The sequence below is a fragment of the Chiloscyllium plagiosum genome, unplaced genomic scaffold, assembly GCF_004010195.1.
Source record: "Chiloscyllium plagiosum isolate BGI_BamShark_2017 unplaced genomic scaffold, ASM401019v2 scaf_2886, whole genome shotgun sequence".
Taxonomy (NCBI): Eukaryota; Metazoa; Chordata; class Chondrichthyes; order Orectolobiformes; family Hemiscylliidae; genus Chiloscyllium; species Chiloscyllium plagiosum.
This window is the reverse complement of record NW_025211972.1, coordinates 7,389-23,155: the sequence shown is the minus strand read 5'-3', so window position 1 is coordinate 23,155 and position 15,767 is coordinate 7,389. Positions and strand designations below refer to the sequence as shown.

Here is a 15,767-nt window from a genome sequence, read left to right as displayed (position 1 = left end):
CTGAACTCTATCTCTGGACTCTGCTGAGTAAGGAAATCCAATTAAGAATTTACTGTAGTTGGAGTAGTAGAGCTGGTACTCATGAACTAGTTAGGAAAGAATTGACTAGAATTCCAATGAACGTGTTGTGTAAGTGTTGAAGCAGGAAGTAACTATGTCTGGCTGTGATGCTTTCAAAATATGAATATCTTAGTCATTCTCTGTGTTTATTTATGAAGACCTAGGAGAGGTACCAATGCTCTGACAATGACAACAACAAAGTCAGATCTTCCAGGATTAGAGAAAAGAAAAATGAGGAAATTAGGAGGTAAAGGAACTAAATGCTTTCAAATCTTTCGATTCTAAAGCACCGAATAAAAGTTTAGATTGTATCAATGAAATTGTACACAGACAGAAGTTATGTGAACCTGAATCATTTGAATGTATACAGCTTCACTTTTAACATGGAATTTAATCATATTTCTGAATTCATATGTTGCACAAATCTCAGAACTACTGAAGTTGTAGTATTTTATCATGAGGCATAGCTAATTAAACAATCCTTTTTTATTCTCTTATAGTTTTTTTGCTGTGGAAAAAACTCAACATTTAGTCACTACAACAGTGTGGAGAATGAAACATGCTTTGCAGAAGGTACTCATCTAAAGGTATGGCAAGAACTATAACTAAAGACAGTGTTAAGGATTTAGTGTATGATTACAGACAGCTATAGGGACCAGGTCTGAGATTATAGACAGCTATAGGGACCATGTCTAGGATTATAGTCAGTTATAGAGACCATGTCCAAGATTATAGACTGCTCTAAGGAACATGTCCAGGATTACAGACAGCTATGGGGGCCATGTCCAAGACTACAAACAGTTAAAGGATCCATGTGCAGGATTACAGACAGCTGTAGGCACTATGCCTAGGATTACAGATAGCTATAGGGATCATGTCCAGGATTAGAGTCAGCTTTGGGGTCATGTCCAAGATTAAACTACTACAGGGACAATGTGCAGGATTACAAACAATATAGGGGACCATGGACAAGATTACAGACAGCTGTATGGACAGTGTTCAGGATTAGAGATAGTTTTCGGGACCATATTCTGGATTAGGGACAGCTGTAGGGACCACGTTCAAGGTTAAAGACAGTGATAGAGATTATGTGCAGGATTACACACAGCTATAAGGACCATGTTCAGGATTAGAGACAGCTGTAGGGATCATGTGCAGGGTTATAAACAACTATTGGGACCATGTTCAGGATTAGAGACAGCTACAGGTACCATGTTCAGGATTAGAGACACCTATAGAGACCATGAACAAGATTACAGACAGCTATAGGGACCCTGTGCAGGATTGCAGACAGCTATAAGGACCATTCTGATGAATACAGACAGCTGTAGGGACCTGGTCCAGGATTATGACAGTGGGAACCATGTTCAGGATCACAGACAGCTGTAGGGACCATGTCCAGGATTAGTGACAGTAATTGGGTAGGGATCAGATAATTTCACACAGCTATAGAGACAGTGACTAGGACTGGAAGCAACACATTCATGATTAGAGACAGCAGTTGGAGATTGTTTAGGATTGGAAACAGTAGTTGGGGCCGTATCTAGAATGACAGGCAGTAGTTGGGACCATGTCAAGGATTAGAGACAGTAGTTGGAACCATGCCTAAAATAATAGGCAGTAGTAGGGTCTGAATCTAGAATAACAGGCCATTGTGGGGTCTGGATTTAGAATAACAGGCAGTAGTAGTGATTGTTTCCATGATCAGAAGCAGCTGTATGGACCAGCAGGCAGCAGGAGGGAACATGTTAGGATTACAGGCAACATGAGGGATCATGTCAAGCAATGTCCTTAAGCACTGACTATTTCAGAATATGTGGGAGTCGTGGGAGGGAAATTCAATTGCTTGAGTTGAATTGCAACCATGTAGGCAAATGTCAGTTATGTGGCTGTCCACATAGGCTGGGAACTCCTGTCTTTCCCAAGAGAACTTAGTTTTGTAATCCTTAACCCTTTTACATGGCACCACATATTGAAAAATGTATTTAAGCTTAGCTTTAGTTTGGTTACAAGATCTTCTCTGAATATCTAACTCCCATCCTCTAGTTCCTCACCTTTTCTTGCGCCCATCTGGATCTCACTATGCAATACCCACCTCCAGTTTAATGCTAGGTTTTACTGATGATTAGGAACCAAGAAAACACACTGTAAATCCCCTGTCCCACAACAACGGGAAGTTTTAACCCAGACCAAAATCACATCCTTCCATCTCCTCCAAAAACTGCCACAAACTATCAAGATCAAGCATACACTTATTCCAATGGTTAGGGCTTAGTCCTATGTTAACCTTGGGAGTCATAGTCTTTAGTATATAATGAAATAACATTCTAACGAGCTGAATAACTAGGGAAGAAGATGAAACTAAACAGTTGGGGAAGGGATAAAATTTAGGAGAATATTGTAAATCAAAGATTAGAGACAAGCTGATAGATAAAGGTATTAATGTGGGAAATAATAGACAGTGAAAAAGAAGGGACAGTGTTTTCATCTCAGCTGATGTTATTACTAAACAAGTCAGATCTCAGCCTGAAATCTGATAGTTCAGACAAATCTAATGATGCGTCACTGGACTCACATTAAATCTGTTTTTCTTTCAACAGATGCTGCTGAGTTTCTCCAGGACTTTCTGTTTTTCATTAAATAAAGGGTTAACAATTTATACAGCCAGAGAAGAAGGTACTGATGTCCATGATATATAAATGTGTCCCTTTTTTCAAGTTTTGCATCATACTCTTGATGAGTGAAAGATGAAGAGCTTAGACTTCTTGTCTCATTTTAGAAATGTTCAAGTTCTGTACTACCAAGCAATTATATTTATACCTGAGCAATTGTTGGATCTGTTTTGAGCAGCCTGAAGGGGCCAAATGGTCTATTGTTCATCATAAATTTGACCTGCAGTGACATTGTTGTGCAGTCAAACTTGTCAGCTGTTCTTCACATAGTGACATCTCAGAAACAGTAATGAAATCAATAACCTTTTTGATGATGATGAATGAAGGACATGTGTTGCTCACGTTACTGAACAGATTCTTCTCTGCACAGTGTTACATGATCGCTATCAGACAGCTTTGGTTATCCTATGTTTAATAGCTCGCACAAAGGATAGCATCCTTTGGAATAAAGCACTCCCTCAGTACTACTTCGGTATGTTAATCTAGATAATCAATTCAGATCATTTGGTGGAATTTAAATTCACAACATTCTGTTAACACAATGGTGGATGCCCAAAATCCTAGGGGAAAACTTAGGAGAACTGAGCATGGAAATGCTAGAACTATAGGTTCCAAGTGCAACAGTGGGGGTGATGAGCACAAATGAGATTAGGAGCCTTCCCAGAAAGATAGTTGTCTGATTGCACCCAAAATAAAATTTGGACTTTACTGCACTTTAGCATCCTGGCATTCCCTCTCTCTTGTTCCCATGATCCCTTTGCTCCTCTCTGATTCTACCCAGTTCTCCACTCTCCAGACTGAAAAAATGCCCCAATTGCACCAGATGAACAGCAACCCTTTTTTTTGGCTTCTGCCATCAAACTGTGCAGCTCCACTGCCTCTATCATTTGGTGAGAGACCTACCTAGACCACCAAAGCCAACCTAACTTTATCCAGCAAAGTTAGCTTATTTGTGTAGAAACGTATTGATAAATATTAAGCCCAGCTGAGAATGAAGGCATTGCTTCTGCTGTAGTGGCATTCAATTGTGAGTTTTATAACCATGTGTTTTGTCCATTAGGATTGTCTTCAGGCAGTGGAGAATCGGATCACTAGCCTTATGGTTATCATTGAAGTACTGACGCTATTGATGGGAACTGTGACGGTAATGTCAATTGAGGGCTATATTGCAATATCAATTTGATGAACGTCTTTGATACGTTTAGGATATTTTGAAAAGTGTAGGGAATTTTGCTGGGGGACAGAACTTAATGAAAACTATATTTGAAGAAAAATGGGTTATCATTAAGGTTACTACTAATGTGCAGGATAACTACATGCTAATGACTATTTCTGTCTGTGTAGACAGTATCATTAACTGTCATTGTTAACAGAGTAAAATGAAAAATATAAACGCGACAGGACCTGTGGGAAACCACTTGGATGAATAAGAACCTCTGGAATTTTCATTTCTGAATAACTTTAAAGGGTGATATTGAATTGATCAACTGTTTTCAACGTACATGATTTACTTCCCTATCAAAGTCAATGGCAGATTTAGAACTCACCCTCATATCCCATTTCCAAATATACTACAGGCGCTGACTAAAATTCCTCATACAGATTTCCTATTGCTGAAGGCAAGCAATCACTGCTCCATCTTTGATAAACAGACTGGTGTAGAAGCTTAATTGTTAACAGGGAAAATATTTAGAGTTTTTAAGAGGTACCATACCTAGCAAACACTGCATAGAAGTTTGTATCATTTGTGTGGCAAAGGATGGTATTAGAATCAATGGCTATGTCGGCCATGTATCAGCTGAGCAACAATGTAGTACATCCATAAATGCTGTGCAAATCACTCATTATTTCATGCAGAACCTATGTGATTGCTGCCTGTTCATTTTACAACTGAACAAGTTACATTGGCAAAGTCTCTTGCTCAACAATACTGTTCATTCAAACATCATTTGATTTCATGGATAGATCTGTTATGTATCAGATGCCTCCTGTAGCTCTTACATTGTTTTCTAGCTAAGGCTATTTAAGGATCACAGCAATTAACAAAATGTTGATGTTAATAGGAGTGACCTATCCGCCTCCACCCCCACTCCGGCCTATCACCCTCACCTTAACCTCCTTCTACCTATCGCATTTCCAATGCCCCTCCCCCAAGTCCCTCCTCCCTACCTTTTATCTTAGCCCGCTTGGCACACTTTCCTAATTCCTGAAGAAGGACTCATGCCTGAAACGTCGATTCTCCTGCTCCTTAGATGCTGCCTGACCTGCTGCGCTTTTCCAGCAACACATTTTCAGCTCTGATCTCCAGCATCTGCTGTCCTCACTTTCTCCTGTAAATAGGTATGTGCACAGTAAAATCACTTTGGCAATACACAGACCAGTGTGCCATGGTTCAGGCTCCCTGTGCCTACAGTCACTTGGTGATAACCAAAGTCATCTATGACAAATTATAATTATGGAGACATTCGCAAATCCAGCATGTTTTGCCATTAAATCAGATCACAGCTGAAATGGATCAGAATAGTAATAATATATAGTTGTTGAGGGTATTATTTTAAGTAATAGCAACATTTTGTTAATTGCTGTGATCCTTAAATAGCCTTAGCTAGAAAACAATGTAAGAGCTACAGGAGGCATCTGATACATAACAGATTTACCCATGAAATCAGATGATGTTTGAATGAACAGTATTGTTGAGCAGAGACTTTGCCAATGTAACTTGTTCAGTTGTAAAATGAACAGGCAGCAATCACATAGGTTCTGCATGAAATAATGAGTGATTTGCACAGCATTTATGGATGTACTACATTGTTGCTCAGCTGATACATGGCCGACATAGCCATTGATTCTACTACCATCCTTTGCCACACAAATGATACAAACTTCTATGCAGTGTTTGCTAGGTGGTATGGTACCTCTTAAAAACTCTAAATATTTTCCCTGTTAACAATTAAGCTTCTACACCAGTCTGTTTATCAAAGATGGACCTCCTGCGCTTTTCCAGCAAACACATTTTCAGCACATATCTATTTGCAGTAAGTATTTCTTTTCATCACCATGCAGGCCCATCTAGATACTGGTTGAAAAACTCCCATTGTTGGGAAACAGCAAAGCATCTTGAAAGTGCAGTGTATGCGTCCCACTGTACTAGGTCCAGGATGTGAGGACCCAAGGATTTGATGATGCAAGTTAGTTGTCTTAATACGGTATCAAATAGACAGTATGTTTAAAATGAAGGCAATCACTACCAGCAAAAGCAGCAAACTGACTAAAGGACAGAAAACAGATAGTTTAAATTCTGATATTGCCTGGTTACCAGTGTTTGTAATTTTACTGCTCTTGTCCAAACATTTCTGCACAGACATGATGGGATGAGTGGTGGTATCCTGAGCCAACTTTTGTGCAATATACATTGGCTGGGCAGCTGGTTTGCAATGCAGAGTGATGCCAATACGTATCGGTTCAATTCCCCCACCAGCTAAGGTTATCATGATGGACTCTCCTTCTCAATCTCCTGCTTGCCTGAGGTGTGGGGACCCTCAGGTTAAACCACCACCAGTTATTTGAATCTAATGAGGGAGAAGCCCTATGGTCTGGTAAGACTATGGTGACTTTACCTTTAATTTCCATAGTCACTTTACTTGGGAGCAGAAACTAAAATATTAACATTTCCAGAAGACACAAACGTGGAGTGGTAGTTGACTGAAAAAAAATATATAAATGGCTTAGACAAAGGTAGGCAAGTATGTGTAAAATGAAATGGGAGGTCATACAATTTCAGATAAACTAAAAAGAAATACACACCCAACAGTAAATCTTTAAAAAATAGTTAAAGGGTAGGGGATGCATTTTTAAGTGGCAGGGTTTTTATAAGTAGTGGCAATTTGTTCACCATTATGGAAGATTCTAACACCAAGTACTGGAGGCCACAATTAAGAGGTTGGGAATTGAAAAGGAAATAGAATAGAACTTGAGACTTTGTTTAAACAATTTCATTGTTAATTATTGATATTAATTCCTGCATTTCTGTTGTCATTCCAGGTTTATGGAATGATTCTGACTGCTTTCTTCTGCTTTGCTGGTTACTTTACTGAGGATTGGCACACGAAAGGCAGGTACCAGGTGGCAAAGCAGTAGTGAGCACCAAGCTGAAATCAGAAACTAGGCATCGGTCAGCCAGGATGAGACACCTGTGAAGTGAGGGTTTTCCAGATATTGTGAAAGATGTCACTTCTCAGGGCTCTGAGTCTCTACACTGAACATTCTTACTTTTTTATTCTGAAAGAAGGCAAATTAATGCATATCTATTTCACACCAATCTGTTGTGTGCTCAGGTCAATCCCCTCCTCACTGCATTGCACCTAAAGATTCTGCTTCTGAAGAGTCCTGAGCTTTGTTGTTGTAACAGGGAATTGTGATATTGTGACCTACTACCATGTGATTTCTCTTAAAGTACAAATTTTGAAACAGCAAATAGTGTTAAAAATTAACAGTAGGAACCTCAGCAATTCTTACTGAGATTGGCAGCTGGGATGAGGGAACATATGGACATAAGAACAGAAGTAGGCCATTCAGCCCCTTGAATTTGACTATACGATGAGATCTGCTATTCAATTAAATCACTGCTGATTTATTTCTCAACTCCATCTACTTATTTTGCCTCTGTATCCATTTGTTTTATTGATGGATTTTAGCCAGGCAATCTCAGAATTAATTATTAATAAAGCTAAAATCAACTACTTTTTACGGCAGAGTCTTTCACATTTCTGTCTCCCTTTATGGGAAGAAATATATCTTAACTTTTCTCATGAATGGTCTTGCTCCAACTTTAATGTTTTGTTCCCTTGTCCTAGACTGTTCCACCATTGAAAGATGTAGAAGGCTGATCAATGTCAAGATTGGTCCTCTTCATGATAGCTTGTATGGGAGGGTGGGAAGAACAAGCATCTAGGCTGAAGAAGAGGTGGGGTAGAAGCTGGAAAGGGGAATTATATTAATGATCAGAAAGAGCAGCTAGGTTGTTGGATAGATATTAGGAGCTGAAAAAGAAACTTGTTTTTTTTAAATTCTTACAAAAAGTTAAGCTGGAACAGCAAGTAAACAGCCCCATTATCATTGCTATGGAATAGAATTTGGTAGTAATGTTCAACTAACCTCTTTGAAGAGAAGCCTGTGTGTATTAGTTGCAGCCTGCTCTGTGATACTTTTATGTTATTCAACGACTATCACTTCCTCTTCTTTCAATACATAGTGGGCACCATAATTTTGGTGTCTGAACAAAGCATTTTCATTACCATGTATCTTTACTATTAGTCCATATCTCTCAGGCCGCCCATTGACTCATTATAATGGCTTTTCAGTCTTATTCCCATTCCACTGCATCTCACTGAGGCTATATGCTTCCCTTGCATGTCGCTAACATTCTCACTAAGCTGGAATGTTTCGTTCTGCCTTTAATTGAAGGGAGTTCTCATATTGTTGTCATAAAGAGTTAAGTTCGGCTTGTTTGGAAATTAAAATGTTTTACTGTTTGGTACTCATTGTGTGACTCACACACAGGCAGTGAGATGACATGATTGACAGATGAATAGCACTAATGTTTAATAAACAATATAACTTCTGTACGATGCAGCCTCCACTGATGAAAGGATGAATTATACGATGTTCTTAGCTCCTTCAGATGGACTTTACTGAAGTGAGAGTCTGTTTGTTACATTTAAACACAGTACTAAGACCTCCTCCTCTGACTCAATAAGCTATTGCCAGCAATGATCCACCTGCATGGTATTAAGCAAGGGATGCCAAACATGTGCCAGGATTAATCCATTAAATGCTAGATTGGAACAATTGATGTGATGCTTCATTTAGCCCCAGGTTGATGAGAAAAAGTTACTGCCCACTCAAAATCATTATTCATTACTGGATTATGCATGTGCAGACCTCAGAAACAAAGAAAATAGGAACAGGAGTAGACCATTCAACCCTCAAGCCAACTTCACAATTCAATATGATCGTGACTGATCATCAAGCTCAATACCCTGATCCTGCCCCCCCCCCACCCCCAGAATTATAACTCTTCTTCTTGAAAACACATAACATTATGGTATCAATCACTTTCTGTGATAATGAATTCCACAGGCTCATCATTCTCCTGGTGAAGAAATTTCTGTTCATTTCAGACCTAAAAGGTTTACCCTTTAATTCTTAAACTATGCCGCTGGTTCTGGACTCCCCCAGCATCACAAACGTTCTTCCTGTATCTGACCTGTCTAGTCCTACTGGAATTTTATAGGTTTCTTTGAGACCCCTCCTCATTCTTCTAAACTCCAGTGAATATAATCCTAGCTGACTCAATCTCTCCTCATATGTCAGTCCTGACCTCCCAGGAACTAATTTGGTAAATCTTTGCTACATTCCCTCCATAGCAAGAACAACCTTCCTAAGACATGGAGCCCAAAACTGCACAGTGTATTCCAGGTGTGGCCTCACCAATGTATAATTGCAGTAAGACATCATTGTTTCTGTACTCGAATCTTCACACTATGAAGGCCAACATACATTCTTTACCATCTGCTGCACCTGCTCAGATATCTACTGTCTGCAGAAATTGTTATCACTGTCAAGCAGAATTCTCCAGATATGACAACATTCTAAATATCCAGCCTGATTATGGAATAGATGCTGAATAATCAGCTGCTGGTCCATATTTATACATATGTGCTGTTTTAGATATTGCACTGGCATTCCCTTAAGAAAGAGTGAACCTGTATTTATCTGAACCTTTCATTCTCAGGACGTTGCAAAACACTTCACAACCATTCAAGGACCTTGGATATGTGGTCCTTGGGATTACATTAGCAAAGGAAAAGCAGTCAGTTTGCACACAGCAAAGTCGGACACACTGCAGTGAGATAAACAACTGGATTATCCACTTTTGAGAAAGTTGATTGAAAGATGTTGGCCTGTACATCTCCTATTCTTTTTCATGTAATTGTCTGTCGTGGAATAATCTATGTTCAGTTTAGGAGAGGCAACTGATGCTTCTGTTTAACATTTCATCCAAAAGACAGACCTTTCTACTGTACAGCAGTGTGTCTCCCTTTCAGGATTGCACTGACTTCTCAAGTCAGAGTAAGTGCTCATCTCTAAAGTGAACTCACAAATTGCTAATTCAAAGATGAGTCTGCTACCAGCGGGCTGATGCTGATATATGTAGAAGCTATGGGAACTATTTCTTCAACAAGATGTTTGTCTGAAAATATGAGGAATAAAAGCTTATCATGCACCATAATTGAATGGTGGCGCAGACTATGTGGGTCAAATGGCTTAATTTTGCTCCCATATCTTATGGTCTTATGACATTTAAATGTCTCCATGATTTTAACAAATGTAGCACATTACAAACAAAAAAATCACTCAGTATGATTGAAACAGAATCATACAGGTAGACTGGCAAAATACAACACCAGCAATATACAAGTATATACAACTTTGGATAACTAGATCCAGCCAGCAAGACCAGAAAGAACAATGTATAGGCATAAAGCCGTACTTCAGTGTAATAAAAGAAATTCAAAAACTTTAGAGAGAATTCCATGCAGAATGACAACAGGAAAGTTTCATAATACAGTACTAGGCAGGCTGGATATTGATGTTGTAAAGGAAATCATCCACGAGCTCAAAATGGCAACTCAGGTTTAATTATGAGCTTTTTGGAAGCCATGAGATAGTTGAATTGTGTCACCTTTCCAAACTGCCTCTGTTGCCAGCCAAAGAAGAAATTAGTGTAATTGCTCACCTTATTGAATAATTGATTTGTGACTTTGATGTGAAGGGGACAAGCAAACCATCTGATCATGCTGGTGTTACTAATATTAATCAGACAAGAGCTTTATGCACAGGTGGCTATTTATGAGAATTTACAGTGACTGGGCCTGACTGACATCCCACCAAAACAGGCAGTAAAAGGCAACTGGCTAGCTTCACTCATCTTAGATTCATTGGGCTGTGTAGGCTGAGAACATATTGGGGATTTTTGGGGATTTTTAGGCTAAAAAGGTAGTTTCAGCTACATAATAAACAACTTCTCTATAAAGTGAATAAGCTGGTTCACCCATTAGTAATTCAGAACCCTGTGAAAACTAAGCTTAACGTATAGGTACTCCACACTCCGGATATTATGAGTAGAACTGATGTGCATCGTAATAAGTCATGTCTAAACAAAATATAATACAAGCTAATATAAAATATAATAATGTAAAACAGGAACTAGATAAAATGCAATTCTACCCTGTGCACCCTTCAATCCAGATAACTGTCCAGTTTTGGAGCTGGCAAAAGATAGCCCCTGTATTTTGCCACTTACTAGACATAGTAGAAGGTGTCCCTATCTTTACGATCACTCAGAGAGTCTCGTGAGGTTTACAAAACTTCTGCAAAGATTGTGATCTTAATGCTAACAAGCACATTTGTGAAAAATAACATGGGTTGATAAGGTATTTAAAATCTATTGATAATTAAATAAGAATGACTGCCAATAATGAAAACATTTTCATTTACCTGCACCATTTTGTGTCCAATCAGTGCTGAAACATAGTAACAGTCAGCAATACGTCCAAGGCATCATCTAGTTGTTGAAGTGTAGGGGTAATTAATCAACATCCAAAATAAAATTGCAGTAAGATTGCCTTAATAAATCAGTTTCAGAATTTAGAAATGTCATGTCACACTCAGGTGACTCCACCACACTATGCACTATCACACACATTTGTAACATGGACACATATATGCTCTCTCTCACGTACGCACTCACACATACACACTCACCACCATCTCACAGGCAAATACTATCTCACACTCACGCACACTCTCTCTTAGCACACACACACTGTCACACACACACACATATAATCCCTCATATTCACATAAACTCCCTCTCAAGCATATTCACAGACACTCTCTCTTTCTCTTAAACTTTGGAAATGAATATGCTCTGACATAAACACAGTCTTAAAACAAAGCCTCACACCTAAAATGCATTTTCTGACCTTTATAATACCTTCACTAAAGTGGAGGCATGGAGACATTTAAGTATCATAAGACCATAAGATAGTGATGATAAAACCTTCAGTTATCTTGGGGCAGTGACTTGAAAGAAATTCTGGGATTTACATATTAGTCAATCGAAATCTGCATCTCCATTCTTACAGATTAAAGACTTAGTAGCCATCTGGGTTTGTTCAATATAGCCATGACTCTTTGATCTTTTACTTACAAATTCTGTGCCCAATGTATTCTTTCTCGCTAGCTGCCTGAGGAAGGAGCAGGGCTCCAAAATATTGTGGTTTCAAATAAACTGTTTGACTATAACCTGGTGTCATGTGATTTTTGGTTTTGTCCACTCCAGTCCAAAACTGGTACCTCCACATCGTTGAAAGATGTTTGAGAGAAAGAGGATACAGAAACAGAACAGAGGAGTTTTGAGAAGGATAGACACCAGTAAAAACTTGTTGGCTGAACAACTCGCTGCATTGTAATGTCCATGTAATTCAATAACCCTGGTCATTCTTATGTGAACCATTTCTGAGTTCTTTCAGAGTAAGGCAATTAAAACAGAAACACTTCTTCAGAACTGGCTTTATCATTGGCCTATACCATGTCAGCATAACGTTTTCTGTGTTGTAGGCTAATGCTTTCCAAATGTGACCACCACTTGAAGCGACTTAACAGCTGCTTCACAATGGTTAAATATTTTCAGCGCATCTTCAATGATTATTCCCAAATGTTTCTCCTTTCTGCTTCTGCCAATGAAGACTCATTCATTTTCTCCAAAAGCATGTCCAACCATTAGCCACATTCACAGTTGACTCCTATTTCAGTATCAAATACACATACTGTTTTCTGTCCCATGTACATTGCTTCGTCGATATTAAAATCAAACTGCTTTGCTGTATGAAGGACAGAACAAAAGGAATACTGTTTCTACATTGCAACAGTGACTGCATTTTAAAACCTACTTCACTGTGTGAAGACTTTTTTGGGACTACCTGAGGGTATGAAAGTTGCAATGTAAATGCAAGCTTTTGTTCTTAATAACTTTTATCCCTGTCAATGGTTTCTTTAGAGATGCAGATCAACTTTTCTTTATTTTCTGCTGACAATTTTGAGATGTCAGTACATTTAATATTACAAATAGCAATACCCTGTTCTACGTCATGATTTGTGAACATTGGCAATCCCACAATGTTTCCCTATGGAACTCTACTGGTCACTTTTTCCAGGCTTTTCCACACGTTGTCACTGTTATTTGCCTACAAAATAATTCTCAACCAAGCTATATAATTTGTCATATTTTCCAAATTGTTTCCATAGGGATGTTTGTTCATTTCTCCAAAATTTTCAGAATACTACATTTATAGGATTACATGGGCTTTTGCCCGAAACGTCGATTTCGCTGCTCCTTGGATGCTGCCTGAACTGCTGTGCTCTTCCAGCACCACTAATCCAGAAATAGGATTACATGGTCCATTAGTTTAATCATTTTCTTTAAGAAATGTTATAGATTTGTAAAGTACAATCAATGATTATTCTGCCTATGCCTATGATGCCTTTGCATTTGGATGTTCATTTCGTGCACTAGGCAAACTTTCCTCAACTATTTTCTCCAAAAACACGTTCAACCATCAGCCTGTAATTGTTATATTCATGGATGACTTTGATTCCAACATCAGAAAAACTTCTGTTATACTGAAATTCTGAGGTATCTCACCAACAGATGTAAGTTGGATTAATATTATCCACAAATATCATGTTCGTTACTTAAGAATTCTCAGGAGTGTCTCACCAGCCCAGGGATACTCAGAATATTTAATCTTTCTATTTTTGTACAATACATTGTATATATCTCCTATAAGGTTTGTAGACTATTGAGTACCATTTACGACAATTCGAACTCATTCACACCCATCCGTTGCGAACAAAGCCTTGTTATATTCTGATCATTGATCATGAGTTTGTGAAAAACTGTGTATAAATACAAGCTCTTTCTTTTCACATTATAGCAGCAGGCAAAGAAAGATAGTGGTGGTAAAGAAGGAGGAAGAAGAGATGTAATAATCTCCTAGTCAATTATAATGATGACAAACAGGATAGAACAGAGAGATTGCAGGACACACTTGATTTTCTCTAGGAGATCTTCTATAAGTCCATCACATTCTATCACACACAGTAACATTTATTTATACACAGTTTCTGCTTTCAGGAATTCTCACCCCAATCTGAATGACATTTTTGGAATTTTCTCTCTAGCTTCTTATAAAATACCATTCATGTAACAACATTGGAAGTGAAGTAAAATATTCCAGCAGTTAAACTCTTAGGAATAACAAAATGCAATTTAGCATCTCCAAGCTGTTCTTCCATTCAGTTAGATTACATGATTACACCTCAGTAGGGTAGTGGGCTGAAAATAAATCCTTACTCTTCCTAGAATCATTACATTTCAAAAGGCATGTGGAATTCAACTTACTTAATTTTCAGATCAAGATTGATAGAAAGCATGGACCATGATTCTGTACTTAACAAGAACTACCATTTATTACAAATAACTAGACTCCAGTTGCCAATAAAATGAACCGTAGACATATAACTCTATCGTCTAAAATTATAATGCCTCTATAAACAACCTCCCACACATACATATATAGACAGACAAGTAAAAGAATGGGTATTATGGTCAGAATGAAAAACTGGAAAAGCAACTCAGTGGTATCTGTTCACAGTGTCTGCTGAGATGGTTCCAAAGCTGACCAAAACTGGCTTCACGATCTTCCTTCTCCAGATGCTTTCATGTGTTTGCAGGAGCCACAATGTGACTATGTCACACTTATAAAAGTCTCTGACTTATTCATTGAAAGTCACAGTTTACAGAAACTGGTTTTCTTCAGACTTAAAGTGATCTTTACTGCAGGAAACAGAGACATCTCCTAAGCTTGCAGAAATGTGAAGGCTTCTCATTATCTTGTTCACAACCAAAGCTGTTCAACCACCTGGGAGCCAATCACATAATTGTTGATTTTTTGTCACTGATAAATTGTCACTAGTCCACTGACCAATCAGCTACTTGTTGCTGATTGAAGCTCCATTTGTAGATACTTGGCTCCAACGTGTCTGCAAACCATCCAGGACTGATTGAACCAGCAGCTCTGTAAACAGTACATACAAAGAATATCAGAACTTGCTTTTACAAAGTGCAGTCATCCTTCAACAATATGTTTTAATCTATTTCAGTCCACAAACAAAGGTACAGAAAAATAAAAACAGGCAGTGTTCATAAAATTGTCATTTAGCACAAGTCAGGGAGACGATTGCTGAGCCTTTGGCTTTGATCTTTATGTTGTCATTGTATACAGGAATAGTGCCAGAAGACTGGAGGATAGCAAATCTTGTCCCCTTGTTAAAGGAGAGTAGAGACAACCCTGGTAATAATAGACCAGTGAGCCTTACTTGTGGGTAAAGTGTTGGAAAGGGTTATAAGAGATAGGATTTAGAGGATTTATCTAGAAAGGAACAAGTTGATTAGGGATAGTCAACACAGCTTTGTGAAGGGTAGGTCATGCCTCACAAGCCTTATTGAATTCTTTGAGAAGGTGACCAAATAAGTGGATGAGGGTAAAGCAGTTGATGTGGTGTATATGGATTTCAGTAAGGTGTTTGATAAGGTTCCCCATGGTAAGTGATTGCACAAAATACAGAGGCATGGGATTGAGGGTGATTTGGCAGTTTGGATCAGAAATTGGCTTGCTGAAAGAAGACAGAGGGTGGTGGTTGACGGGAAATATTCATCCTGGAGTTCAGTTACTAGTGGGGTACCGCAAGGATCTGTTTTGGTCCACTGCTGTTTGTCAATTTCATAAATGACCTAGATGAGGACATAGAAGGATGGGTTAGTACATTTGTGGATGACACGAAGGTCGATAGTGTTGTGGATAGTGATGAAGGATGTTGTAGAATACAGAGGAACATAGATAAGCTGCA

The 15,767-nt window shown here is 38.5% G+C and overlaps 1 long non-coding RNA gene across 1 annotated transcript; it reads left to right on the top strand.

Moving 5' to 3' along the window:
* Positions 1-540: 540 nt before the first annotated feature.
* LOC122547224 lies at positions 541-8,750 on the top strand. The gene is made up of 3 exons (XR_006310928.1): positions 541-647; positions 3,793-3,876; positions 6,774-8,750. It is a non-coding gene; the product is annotated as an uncharacterized LOC122547224 (long non-coding RNA).
* The last annotated feature ends 7,017 nt before the right edge of the window (positions 8,751-15,767 follow it).